The sequence below is a fragment of the Ranitomeya variabilis genome, chromosome 1 (assembly GCF_051348905.1).
Source record: "Ranitomeya variabilis isolate aRanVar5 chromosome 1, aRanVar5.hap1, whole genome shotgun sequence".
Taxonomy (NCBI): Eukaryota; Metazoa; Chordata; class Amphibia; order Anura; family Dendrobatidae; genus Ranitomeya; species Ranitomeya variabilis.
The window spans coordinates 22,080,815-22,093,994 of NC_135232.1; the positions used below are offsets into that span (position 1 = coordinate 22,080,815).

Genomic DNA, 13,180 nt, shown 5'->3' on the forward strand with positions numbered 1-13,180 from the left:
AAGCGGCGGCCCTGGAGGGGGCACATACTTTTCTGTACTCGGACAACTTTGTGAGTTGGGAGCTCTTCCAGGCATATTAGAGGTGTGAACACAGCCCCAACCTGCCCAGGAGCTTTCCTCACACTGCAGAGCACCCTGTATATCAGATTTATTATTATTATTCTCATAATAATTGAAAATGGTAAAACAAAGTGTAAAGTCTCCACAAGGATTTTGAAAATGGGCATGAAACAACGAAATGTGTGGAGACTGTGGCTGGCTCCTCTCTCATCCGGTGACCTGACCGGCGTAGTGATGTGACGTTCACGAACGAGCCGACTCAAAGAGCCGGCACCTATCAGTGAGCCGCTTGTTCTCTAGTGGCTCTCTGCTCTCCTCCCTTCCCTCAGCCTGGTGGTGGAGGGGGAGGAGAGGAGCCAGGAGAGACTGTGTGCTGGAGGGGAGAGAGGAAAGCTGCTGCTGAAAGTACTCAAATCCAAAAATAAGTCTAGAATTGCCATGAAAAACACGCAACAAGACTCAAACCACAATGTTCAATAATATTAAATGCAGTAATGTTTATTAATAATTACAAAATAACAATAATTTTTACCAGCAAAAAAACCTCCAAATGTAAATGGAGCGGATATATCCACATAACATCAATAAAAAAACCTATCTGAGGAATCAATAGCAAAAAATGCCCATACCAAAGGACCTGTCTTTTAATGAGCTGCAACCTGTCAGACAATGTGACCGTGGTGCACAGAGCTCAATGAACATCGGTGGTGGAATAAATAGAGCTTTAATTAGTTAATTACTGCCACACAGCAGGTATATTAGCGCTCACTACCTCTATCAGATTGTACCGAGAAAGATTACAATTACAGAGTGGACAGGGCAAGCTAAGGAGAAACTCACATGAGGTATGATGGTCGGGTCTCCCTTCCTATACCCCGTTGCACATTTTTTGCATTTGTTTGATGTTCTTATGATGAAAAATAATATAAACAATGTTAATCTGTTAACTAGAAGGTTTTGTGTCATTATTTTGGTGAGATTACTGAAGAGCCGATTCAAGAGCCGAAAGAGCCGGCTCTTCTTGCTGAGCCGAGCCGAAAGAGCCGATTCCCAAAAAAAACCCCGAAGTCCCATCACTAGACCGGCGTCTCTGTTCTGACAGGAAGGAGACCACAGCCTCAGGCACTTATACTGCAGTGCTGAGGTAAAATGAAAGCTGAGCGCTGATTGGGTGAAATTGAATCCGAGCAATGATTGGTTACTCTGGATTAACTAACAGCTAAGCTCTGATTGGTCGCTGTGGGCAGTTTTCCTGTCACAGTCCTCCTGATGTGTGAGGCCCAGCAGCAGCAGGCGCCGTCCTGCACAGAACACACAGGGAGCAGGAGCTGCTGTACATGGCCGGGTACTAAGCAGAGGAGCCGCCATCAGCTCCGCACCGCGACCTCCGCTCCACACACCGGAACATCCAGCCAGTGTCAGAGAGGAACCAGCAGCGACCGGAGCCGAGAACTCACAGCACACACAACACACATACCTCCACTGTAGAGACAGGACCTGTGTGACGTCACCGTCATGTGATCAGTCATACGGGGGGAGTCACATGATCAGGGGCGGAGCTCCAGGGTTCTCAGTGTCTGCAGGATTCTGCTGTGCTGGGTGATGTCTAGTATTATAGAGGAGGATGGAGCGGAGCCGTGTGTGTAATGTGTGCGGAGCGGAGCCGTGTGTGTAATGTGTGCGGAGCGGAGCCGTGTGTGTAATGTGTGCGGAGCGGAGCCGTGTGTGTAATGTGTGCGGAGCGGAGCCGTGTGTGTAATGTGTGCGGAGCGGAGCCGTGTGTGTAATGTGTGCGGAGCGGAGCCGTGTGTGTAATGTGTGCGGAGCGGAGCCGTGTGTGTAATGTGTGCGGAGCCGTGTGTGTAATGTGTGCGGAGCGGAGCCGTGTGTGTAATGTGTGCGGAGCGGAGCCGCGTGTGTAATGTGAGCGGAGCCGTGTGTGTAATGTGTGCGGAGCGGAGCCGTGTGTGTAATGTGAGCGGAGCCGTGTGTGTAATGTGTGCGGAGCGGAGCCGCGTGTGTAATGTGTGCGGAGCGGAGCCGCGTGTGTAATGTGTGCGGAGCGGAGCCGTGTGTGTAATGTGTGCGGAGCAGAGCCGTGTGTGTAATGTGTGCGGAGCAGAGCCGTGTGTGTAATGTGTGCGGAGCGGAGCCGTGTGTGTAATGTGTGCGGAGCGGAGCCGTGTGTGTAATGTGTGCGGAGCCGTGTGTGTAATGTGTGCGGAGCGGAGCCGCGTGTGTAATGTGTGCGGAGCGGAGCCGCGTGTGTAATGTGTGCAGAGCGGAGCCGCGTGTGTAATGTGTGCGGAGCGGAGCCGCGTGTGTAATGTGAGCGGAGCCGCGTGTGTAATGTGTGCGGAGCGGAGCCCTGTGTGTAATGTGTGCGGAGCGGAGCCGCGTGTGTAATGTGTGCGGAGCGGAGCCGCGTGTGTAATGTGTGCTGTGCGGAGCGGAGCCGCGTGTGTAATGTGTGCTGTGCGGAGCGGAGCCGTGTGTGTAATGATGCACGCTGAGCAGAAAAACTAAGCAGGAAGTTGACTCATGACTAGAAATGAGCGAATAGTTTCTTATAACTCCTTATCCGAATAGCTATAGTGCTTACCAAATAGCTGCATCGGGACCTGGGTACCTGGAGCTCTCGGTAATCAGCTGTTCGGCTCCGCAGCTGCATGTGTCCCGGCTGTGTGAGATGCACAACAAACAGGCTCTCCATACATGTCACACAGCCGGGACACATGCAGCGTCGGAAGCCGAACAGCTGATTACCGGGAGCTCTAGGTATCCGGGTTCCCGCTGCAGCTATTCGGTAAGGCCGGGTTCACATTAGCATTCGGGGGCTTTGCGGAGGGCTGCGTACGTCCTCCATTAAGCCTCGCCTACTTCCGCATACATCTGCATGCGTCCTGCGTACCTATCTTTAACATTGTAAAAGCAAAAGAGGGGAGAAGCCAGCACTGCTTATGGTCAGAACGCAATACATAAAGTGCATAGGCACATATTAATTTCTAACTTTATTTCAAGATGAGACATTTAGCAAACAATTGATCAATTCTTTGAGCTACCCCGCCACGTCATGGCATTCTCATAATGGGGCAGTCCTACTCTACGTTTTTATATTCGCTGTGCCATAAAGGCCTCCTGAAAAGCAAGACCACTTTAAATGCAAGCTGTACCTGAAGCATTTCTGAATCACTCCTGGTCAACCATTATCTGCACTTGCCCTTTCTGGCACCATGGGAGTGATTCTGACCATAAGCAGTGCTGGCTTCTCCCCTCTTTTGCTTTTATCTTTAACATTGGGTACGCAGGACATGCGGATGGATGCGGAAGTAGGCAAGGCTTAACGGAGGACGTACGCAGCCCTCCGCAAAGCCCCCAAAAGCTAATGTGAACTTAGCCTAAGAGCTATAGCTATTTGTATAAGGACTTATCCGAAGGTATTCGCTCATCCGTAGTCATGACCCCTCGACTAACCAGTGACGACACTTATATGTGAGCCCAGCGGGGCCCGTCTTCATCTTTGATTTCTCTTCATCCCCTTCTAATAGCTATATTTACTTATAGTTGTATCATGTTTCGTTTCATTTTTTTGTGTGTTTTAACCATCCAAGATAAAAAAAAATATCCTGATATCTAATTAGTTCGGACAGTTTGGCTCACAGAGATAAGAAATGTGTTTGGTTTTTTTTAGATTTTACTTTCCAGAAAAAGGCATTTTGATATGAACACACACTACCGTTCAAATGTTTAGGGTCACTTAGAAATTTCCTTATAGAAAAGCACAGTTTTCTCTAATTACCTTCCATGACAGCATACGGAGGTTGCGTCTTTGTCCTGATGGGGACCAGGAAATACAGAGAGGATAAAAGGCCCTCCCACATCCCATTTGTCAGTGTCTTTCCTGTTCCCCAAGGGACAGAGAGGTTCCGTATGCTGTGGTGGCCGGCGACTGCAGTACCTTTTGGTCAGGCTTTGCCTGTCTAGCCGGGCAGTGGATGGTCGCTTCCTGCCTCCGAAGCTGCTCCCGTTGTCCCCTGACCTTGGGACCCCTCCTGGTCTTCGTGGGCCCCCAAGAGGGCAAAGCAGATCTGGGATACCCGGCCGGGGGCCTCCCTGAGCTCCCCGGCCTTTTCTTCCTCCATGTGCGGCAGTCGGCGTCCCAGAAGTGGCATCAGTGGTTCGCGCACGTCACTTCCGCAACTTGCGTTCCAGCCGGAGCTAATCAACTTTCGGCTGTCAGCATCATGGCTCCTACTCGCGTGTGAACGCCGAGAAAGGCATGGACCCAGGAGGGAGAGGGGGAGTGTAATTTCGCTGGATGCAGGTGTTACCCCTGATGGTTTAAAATCCTGCAAGAAGTCTCAGCTGAGGTAAGACTAATCCCTCAGTATGGAAGCTGCTTCATGCCCTGCGTCTGCAGAACCCAGCGCTGCCCCTGCTACCGTGAGTGTATGCAGGGAGTGGGTCCGGGAGGTGGTTATTTTCAGGGGGTCCCCTTTCCTGAGACCTATCTCCCTCTTATTCTTATTTCAATAAAAAGAAATGCCCTATCTGTAATATAAAATTCCCACCTCTATGGGATAAAAAGCTCTGTCAGTCATGCACGGACAGAGTAGTCAGAGCGGAGCAACCATCCCTTTTAGAGGAAATTCGCGCTCTAGTTAAACAAGAAGTGCAATCTTCTCTGGCAGCTTTTACTCCTCCACCCCACCTCCACATTCTCCAGAGAAGAAGAGGAAATTTCAGGCCGAGGATTCTGAGTCCGAGTCAGACCTGTCCTATACTTCGTCCTCGGTTAGATGGGAGGATCCTATATCACCCAGAGCTGAATCCATGAAGTACTTCTCTGAATATATTGAGGAGCTGGTATACGCAGTACGTAACACCATGGGGCTAGAGGACGAACCTGAGACTCAGTTCGTTCAGGATCAAATGTTTGGTGGGCTAAAATTGAAAAGAAGGTCAGGGTTCCCGATGCATCCTAACATTCTTAGTATGATTGCTCAGGAATGGGAGCTACTGGAAAAACGCCTTAGCATCCCCTTGGAAATAAAGAATAGATTTCCCCTGGAAGGTGATTTGGTCAAATGGGACATTCCTAAAGTTGATGTCCAGATGGTTAGAGTTGCAAAACGAACTGCGCTCCCATTCGAAGATTCTTCACAGTTGAAGGATCCCATGGACAGGAAAATAGAAAGTCTCCTTAAGAAATCTTGGGAGACATCTACATCTGCCTTAAAAGCTAACATCGCCTCTACCTGCGTACCTAGAGCCCACTCACTCCAGCTGGCTAGGTAAATTAGAAACCCATATTTCTCAGGGTACCTCCAGGGGAGAATTGCTAGACTCGCTACCCATCCTTCTTAAAGGGCCACTGTCACCCCCTCCAGCCGTTATAAACTAAAAGAGCCACCTTGTGCAGCAGTAATGCTGCAGTCTAACAAGGTGGCTCTTTTAGTTTTTGATTCATTTATTACCTCAATAAAGCGTTTTAAAAATTGGCCACAAATACCAGATATTGTACCTGGAGGCGGTCCGAATCGTCCTCTATGAAGCTCCCAACTGCCGTCACTCTTCTCTTCAGGGGCGATGGTCGCCGCCCCCTGAGCGCTGTTGCTTCTTAAATCCGGCGTCTGCGCTGTGCGTGCCTGCCTGGGGCAGGCGCAGTCTTCATTGTCAGTCACAGCTCAGACGCAGGGTGCCTGACTGCGCCTGTGCGGGCAGTGTGGCCACCCTGTTCCTGAATCCCCGCCCCGCACTGTGTTATTCATTATGCACAGTGCGGGGCTGGGGTTCCTGGGCATGCGCACTGCGCTTGTCAGACGCTCCCCCGGTCCCCCGCCTTCCAGCGTTGTTCTTTGTGGCTGTTCAAAACGTCGGCAATGAAACCTGTATATTCCGGCAATGCTGGAAGGCGGGGGACCGGGGGAGCGTCTGACAAGCGCAGTGCGCATGCCCAGGAACCCCAGCCCCACACTGTGCATAATGAATAACACAGTGCGGGCCCCAGGCAGGCACGCACAGCGCAGGCGCCGGATTTAAGAAGCAACAGCGCTCAGGGGGCGGCGACCATCGCCCCTGAAGAGAAGAGTGACGGCCGTTGGGAGCTTCATAGAGGACGATTCGGACCGCCTCCAGGTACAATATCTGGTATTTGTGGCCAATTTTTAAAACGCTTTATTGAGGTAATAAATTAATCAAAAACTAAAAGAGCCACCTTGTTAGACTGCAGCATTACTGCTGCACAAGGTGGCTCTTTTAGTTTATAACGGCTGGGGGGGGTGACAGTGGCCCTTTAAAGCTACAGGGTTTCTAGCAGACGCCTCCATGGAGACTATTAGAGAGAGCCAGGTCCTTGGTACAATCCAATTCTGCAAGGAGAGCTCTGGAGTGGTGACATCACCTCCAAGGCCAAATTATGTGCTATACCCTTTAATGGGGAGTATGTCTTTGGACCAGCACTAAAGGACATCCTAGATAAGGCCACTGACAAGAAAAACGCATTTCCGGAACACAAATCCCCTAAAAAAAATGTTTTTTTCGTGCCCCACAGTTTCAAACCTAACAAGCGAGAGGAAAGGGCAAGACAGAGACATGGAGCTATGCAAAGGGTAGGGGGAAAAATATCCTCTTCCCATAGCAGCAGCAGTCTCAAGAGGAGAAACAATGACTCTGACTCGGTGGGGGGAGACTCTCAAGATTCGTGCATCAGTGGGAAAATATCTCCAGCTCCCACTGGGTCCTCAATGTTATCAAGGAGGGCCTTTTGATAGCGTTTATCTCCTCTCCACAGGGTCTGAAGATCAATTCCCTTCCAACTCCAAAAGATCATGCAACTCTACTAGTGGGCCTCAGAGACCTTATAAATCAAAGGTGATCTCCCCGGTTCCATAATCGTAATGGGGTCTGGGCCATTACGCTCGGTTGTTTCTGATATCCAAACCATCAGGCGAAGCCGGTATTATTATAAACCTGAAGGGATTAAACCAACTTGTAAAATACCACAAGTTCAAGATGGAGTCCGTAAGATTAGCCATTCTTTTAGTTGGGCCTCATTTCTTCATGTTGACCATCGACTTGAAGGATGCTTATTTCCATATTCCAATCCACCCAAGACACAGGAAATATCTCAGGTTCGCGGTACAGGGGAGTCGTCGGATGGAGCACTATCAGTTCAGTGTTCTTCCATTTGGTATCTCTTCAGCACCGAGAGGCTTCTCCAAAATAATGGCAGAGGTAGTGTCATTTATCCGGAGACAAGGTGTCTGCATAGTGCCCTATCTGGACGACCTACTGATAGTAGCTTCCACTGAGACAGTCCTGAAATCCCATGTATCACTCACCCTAGAGATACTAAGGTCCCTGGGATGGATCCCAAACCTGAAAACTCAGCTACAACCCTCCAAGACAGGCAGATGTCCTTTCTACCAGACTACCACCGTCTAACATGAATAACAAAGGTCAAAGGATTCAGGGAGATGAGGTCTCCTACACTCCGGGAAGGCATGTCAGTCTTAGGCTCTATGACAGCCTATATACACTCGGTAGCTTGGGCACAAGCCCACTCCAGAGTTCTCCAAGATCACATTTTAGACAACTGGAATGGTCATCCTGGCACCCTGAACAGAAGGATACACACGCCAGGTCTAGTGAAAGTCTCCTTGGCATGGTGGATACACTCCAAAAATCTCCACAAAGGCGTAAGCTGGACTCAGGTCCCGCTGACTACGATCACGTCAGATGCCAGCAAGGGAGGCTGGGGAGCCATGGTAAACAATGTCCCGTTCCAAGGACTCTGAGACCAGACGATAAGCAAAAAGTCATCAAATTTCAGAGACCTGAAAGCCGTGGAAGATGCCCTTCTGGCAGCAATTGCCAGATTGCTGGTCAGCACATCCGAATATACTCAGACAACATGACCACAGTTGCTCATCAAGCACCAAGGAAGCACAAGGTTCAAAAGCCTAAAGAGGGTTTCTGCCCGAATATTCTGTTGGGCCGAAAAACACCTACTGTCACTGACAGCAGTCCACCTAAAGGGCTCTTCCAACATTCAAGATGATTATCTAAGCCACCAAGACATCCACCCGGGAGAATGGAGTCTAAACGATTAGAGCTTCAAAATACTGGTAGACAGGTGGGGACTACTGGAGGTCGATCTTTTCGCTTCTCACCAAAACGCGAAGGCCGAAAACTTCTTCTCCTTAAACCCCAGAGACAATTCCAGGGGCGTAGATGCCCTAGCCTAGAGTTGGAATTTTCACCTGGCCTATGCGTTCCCACCGATCCCGATTCTGGCAAAGGTTTTACGGAAAATTCGAGAAGACCGAACCCCAACTATCTTGGTAGCCCCGTTATGGCCCAAAAGTAGTTGGTTCAACTTGATCATCCAACTACAAGCGGACGGTCCGATTCCTTTACCAATAAGAGGCGACCTCCTCTCCCAGGGGCCCATTCTCCACTTAGATCCTCAAAGGTGGAATTTAGCGGGGTGGTTACTGAAGCCCATGTACTGAAAGGGTTGTCAGACCCAGTGATAGCTACCCTGCAGAGATCTAGGAAGCCAGTAACCAACGCCGTCTACAATAAAATCTGGAAAAAATGTTCATCCTTCTGTCTACCTGATCTACCGGATCCACTAAGCCCAAATATATCGAGAATTCTGGATTTTTTACAAAAAGGTTTAGACATCGGCCTTAAACCTAGCACCTTGAAAGTCCAGGTCTCTGCTCTCAGCTCGGTTTTTGACCAAGATCTAGCAGGTCATCACCGGATCAAGAGATTCATGACAACAGCCTGTAATAATTATAGGGGATAACTCAGGAGACTATTTGTGTGGAACAAGACAACTACAGGACACAGTTTTATAAGTGGTAAAGTCTATATTATCACACGGTGATTCAAACAGGTGCAGAGAGAAACTCAAGTCCACAACACTTGGTGCAAATATCAAATGAAGCTCAGCAGTCTATAGGAAACTTCAGAGGAAAATGCAATCATGCAGAAAGTCTATGAAGCACAATTATTCTTGAGGATACTTGACACGAATAAGTCCTTGCTTAGTCCAAAGCACAGATAGATATGCTTATAAGGCAGTTCAAATAATATCTTAGCTCAACCCGGGAGGTCTGGGTAATAGTCTCAGGTTCTTGCAAAGCAGAAACAGCTTACATGTCCAGCAAATGCAGATGGAAGTAAACACGAGCAGCAGATGAAGGAGGATTCCTGGAACTGGTGTATGCAGCAGGAACTCAGAGTAGCAGGATCACCACACAGGTTCATAGGAGCATGTATATAGCCAGGGAGTCACCAGAGGTCAGGAGCTGGATGCAAGGCAGAATACTCTAGCACAGACTGAAGGCTGGGGTAGAGTTTTATAGCAGGAAGACACAGTGCACATGAGACCAAAGACGCCATCTTGGAAAAGGGCAGTAATGCACAAAAAGGTAATAAAAAAATGTTCAGAGTCCTGACACAGCCGTCAAAATGAATCCCAAAAGATAGATTGTGGTTCCCTCATGGGACCTTAACTTAGTACTCCAAGGTCTCACAGGTCCACTCTTTGAACCCTTGTCTTCCTGATCTCCTCAAAACCTTGCATACAAGACGGTCTTCTTGGTGGCCATAACTACGGCTATGAGAGTAGGAGAATTGCAAGCTTTATCAATAAAAGAGCCCTATCTACTAATTAGAGATGACTCAATAGTCCTACGTTTCGATCAAGTTTTCCTTCCTAAGGTAGTCTATGAATTCCATCGTTCCCAAGAGATCATTCTGTCATCTTTTTGCCAAGAACCTGCAAACTCGAAAGAGGGAAAACTACACACTCTTGATGTGCGGCGCATTGTCCTACATTACTTAGAACAAACCAATTCTTGTAGAATCGATCAGAACCTGCTTGTCCACCTATCAGGGCAAAATAAAGGGAAGAAGGTGGCTAAAAGCACCATTTCTAATTAGATTAAAGGAGCTATAACGGAAGCATATCTTGCTCAAAATAAGTCGCCCCCAGTGGGGCTCAAAGCCCACTGAACTAGATCCACTTCAGTTTCCTGGGCAGAAAAAGCAGGTGCATCTGCAGATCAGATCTGCAGGGCAGCAGCATGGTCCTCACTACATACCTTTTCCAAACATTATAGACTGGATGTATTGTCCAATAGGGACCTAATTTTCAGCTGAAAAGTAGTCCAGGCTGTTGTCCCTCCCTAGTGCCAAATTAGTTGGTATTCCTCCGTATGCTGTTGTGGAAGGTGACTAGAGAAAATAGAATTGGACTTACCGGTAATTCGGTTTCTAGGAACCTTCCACGATGACGCTAATCCCCCCCTATACTCCTGGATAAAAATCTGGGATTCAGTAAACCGGAGCTATGGTCTCAGTTATAAGTCAGTGGGAGGGCCTTTTAACCTCTCTGTATTTCCTATTCCCCATCAGGACAAAGAGGCAACCTCCGTATGCCGTCATGGAAGGTTCCTAGAAACCAAATTACCGGTAAGTCTAATTCTATTTTTTCCAATGAAGCTAACATTAAATGATTCAGAAATACACTCTATATATTGTTAATGTGGTAAATGACTATTCTAGCTGCAAACGTCTGGTTTGTAATGCCGTATCTTCATAGGTGTATAGAGGCCCATTTCCAACAACCATCACTCCAGTGTTCTTATGGTACTTTGTGCTTGCTAACTGTGTAAGAAGGCTAATGGATGGTTAGAATACCCTTGAAAACCCTTGTGCAAGTATGTTAGCACAGCTGAAAACAGTTTGTCTGATTAGAGAACCTATAAACCTGACCTTCCTTTGAGCTAGTTGAGAATCTGGAGCATTACATTTGTTGGTTCCATTAAACTCTCAAAATGGCCAGAAAAAAAGAGCTTTCATGTGAAACTTGACAGTCTATTCTTGTTCTCAGAAATGAAGGCTATTCCATGAGAGAAATTGCCAAGAAACTAAAGATTTCCTACAACGGTGTGTACTACTCCCTTCAGAGGAGAGCACAAACAGGCTCTAACCAGAGTAGAAAGAAAAGTGGGAGGCCCCGCTGCACAATTGAGCAACAAGACAAGTACGTTGGAGTGTGTAGTTTGAGAAATCGACGCCTCACAGGTCCTCAACTGGCAGCTTCATTAAATAGTACATGCAAAATGCCAGTGTAGATGTCTACAGTGAAGAGGCGACTCCGGGATGCTGGCCTTCAGGGCAGAGTGGCAAAGAAAAAGCCATATCTGAGACTGGCGAATAAAAGGAAAAGATTAATATGGGCAAAAGAACACAGACATTGGACAGAGGAAGATTGGAAAAATGTGTTATGGACAGATGAATCCAATTTTGAGGTGTTTGGATCACACAGAAGAACATTTGTGAGATGCAGAACAACTGAAAAGATCCTGGAAGAGTGTCTGACGCCATCTGCCAAGCATGGTGGAGGTAATGTAATGGTCTGGGGTTGCTTTGGTGCTGGCAAAGTGGGAGATTTGTACAAGCCAAACCAACTTGTGTGTGTGTGGGGGGGGGGGGGGGCGGCTTCTGGAATCATGGGTTGAAATTTCTCTGGATTACCTCAGCAAATTAACTGCTAGAATGCCAAAGGTCTGCAATGATGTAATTGCTGCAAACGGAGCATTCTTTGACAAAAGCAAAGTTTGAAGGAGAAAATTATTTCAAATAAAACTTTGGAACCGTAGTGTGTGTGTGTGTATATATATATATATATATATATATATATATATATATACTACTAAAAAAAATAAAGGGGACACTAAAATCCCACATCCTAGATATCACTGAATGAAATATTCCAGTTGTAAATCTTTATTCATTACATAGTGGAATGTGTTGAGGACAATAAAACCAAAAAATAAGGACCTCCAACGTGGTATTTTCGGAAATACTGCCTGTACCACGTGCCATGCCAGAGCGGCAATGGGAGATTAGGGAGGTTAATAAGTGGCTCAAGAATTGGTGTAGGAAGGAGGGGTTTGGGTTCCTGCAGAACTGGGACGACTTCTCCGTTGGCTACAGGTTCTACGCTAGGGATGAGCTGCACCTCAATGGGGAAGGTGCAGCTGTGCTGGGGGAGAAAATGGCTAGAAGGTTGGAGGAGTGTTTATACTAGGGATTGGGGGGAGGGTATTCATTTTATAGGAGGGGAAGATAGTGCAGATAGAGACCTGGGCACAAATAAGGAAGTTCGGGGGGGGGGGGGGGGGGTTAGAACAATTAATAATTTAAGAAAGAATAGAGGTACAGAGAGATACATAAAGTGCATGTATACTAATCCCAGAAGCCTCGCCAACAAAATGGATGAATTAGAACTAATGTTGTTGGAGCATAATTATGACATGGTGGGGATATCTGAGACGTGGCTGGATGAGAGCCATGACTGGGCTGTTAACTTGCAGGGCTATAGCCTGTTCAGAAATGACCGTACAGATAAGCGAGGGGGTGGGGTGTGTCTATATGTAAAATCATCCTTAAAACCCATCCTGCGTGATAATATAGGTGAATCTAATGAAAATGTAGAGTCCCTGTGGGTGGAGATAAGGGGAGGGGGAAAAAATAATAAATTACTGATAGGGGTTTGTTATAAATCTCCAAAAATAATGGAAGCAATGGAGAATATCCTCGTAAAGCAAATAGATGAAGCTGCGACTCAAGGAGAAGTCATTATTATGGGGGACTTCAACTACCCTGAAATAGATTGGGGAACAGAAACCTGCAGTTCCAGCAAAGGTGATCGGGGTCTGACAACTATGAGAGACAATTACCACTGACAACTGGTTCAGGACCCAACAAGAAGAAGGGCACTGCTAGACCGAATATTAACCAACAGGCCAGACCGCATAGCAAATATAAGGGTTGGGGGTCACTTGGGGAATAGTGATCACAAAATAATAAGTTTTCATGTATCCTTCAATAAGATGTGTAGTAGAGGGGAGACAAGGACACTAAACTTTAGGAGGGCAAATTTCCAACGAATGAGAGAGGATCTTGGTGCAATTAACTGGGACAATATCCTGAGACATAAAAGTACACAAAGAAAATGGGAGACGTTTCTTGGCATCCTGGATAGGACCTGTGCACAGTATATACCGTATGGGAATAAACATACTAGAAATAG

The 13,180-nt window shown here is 47.3% G+C and overlaps 3 protein-coding genes across 8 annotated transcripts in view; 1 reads left to right on the plus strand and 2 right to left on the minus strand.

Moving 5' to 3' along the window:
• Positions 1 to 13,180, plus strand: part of LOC143802809 (uncharacterized) — a 410,869-nt gene that overhangs the window by 292,124 nt on the left and 105,565 nt on the right. The gene's annotated exons all lie outside the window — the stretch shown is intronic.
• The window catches only part of LOC143802984 (uncharacterized), a 143,031-nt gene that overhangs the window by 86,709 nt on the left and 43,142 nt on the right, over positions 1 to 13,180 (minus strand). The window lies entirely within an intron of this gene.
• The window catches only part of LOC143802895 (uncharacterized), a 71,935-nt gene that overhangs the window by 39,451 nt on the left and 19,304 nt on the right, over positions 1 to 13,180 (minus strand). Inside the window, exon 1 of one of the 4 annotated variants that reach the window (XM_077281370.1) lies at positions 1,538 to 1,831. The exons of 1 other annotated variant lie outside the window; for it this stretch is intronic. The gene's annotated coding sequence lies outside the window, so the exon portion shown is untranslated. Of the gene's footprint in view, positions 1 to 1,537; positions 2,027 to 13,180 lie in introns of those variants that run through there. 2 more of the 4 variants (XM_077281366.1, XM_077281369.1) reach the window with 2 other exon arrangements.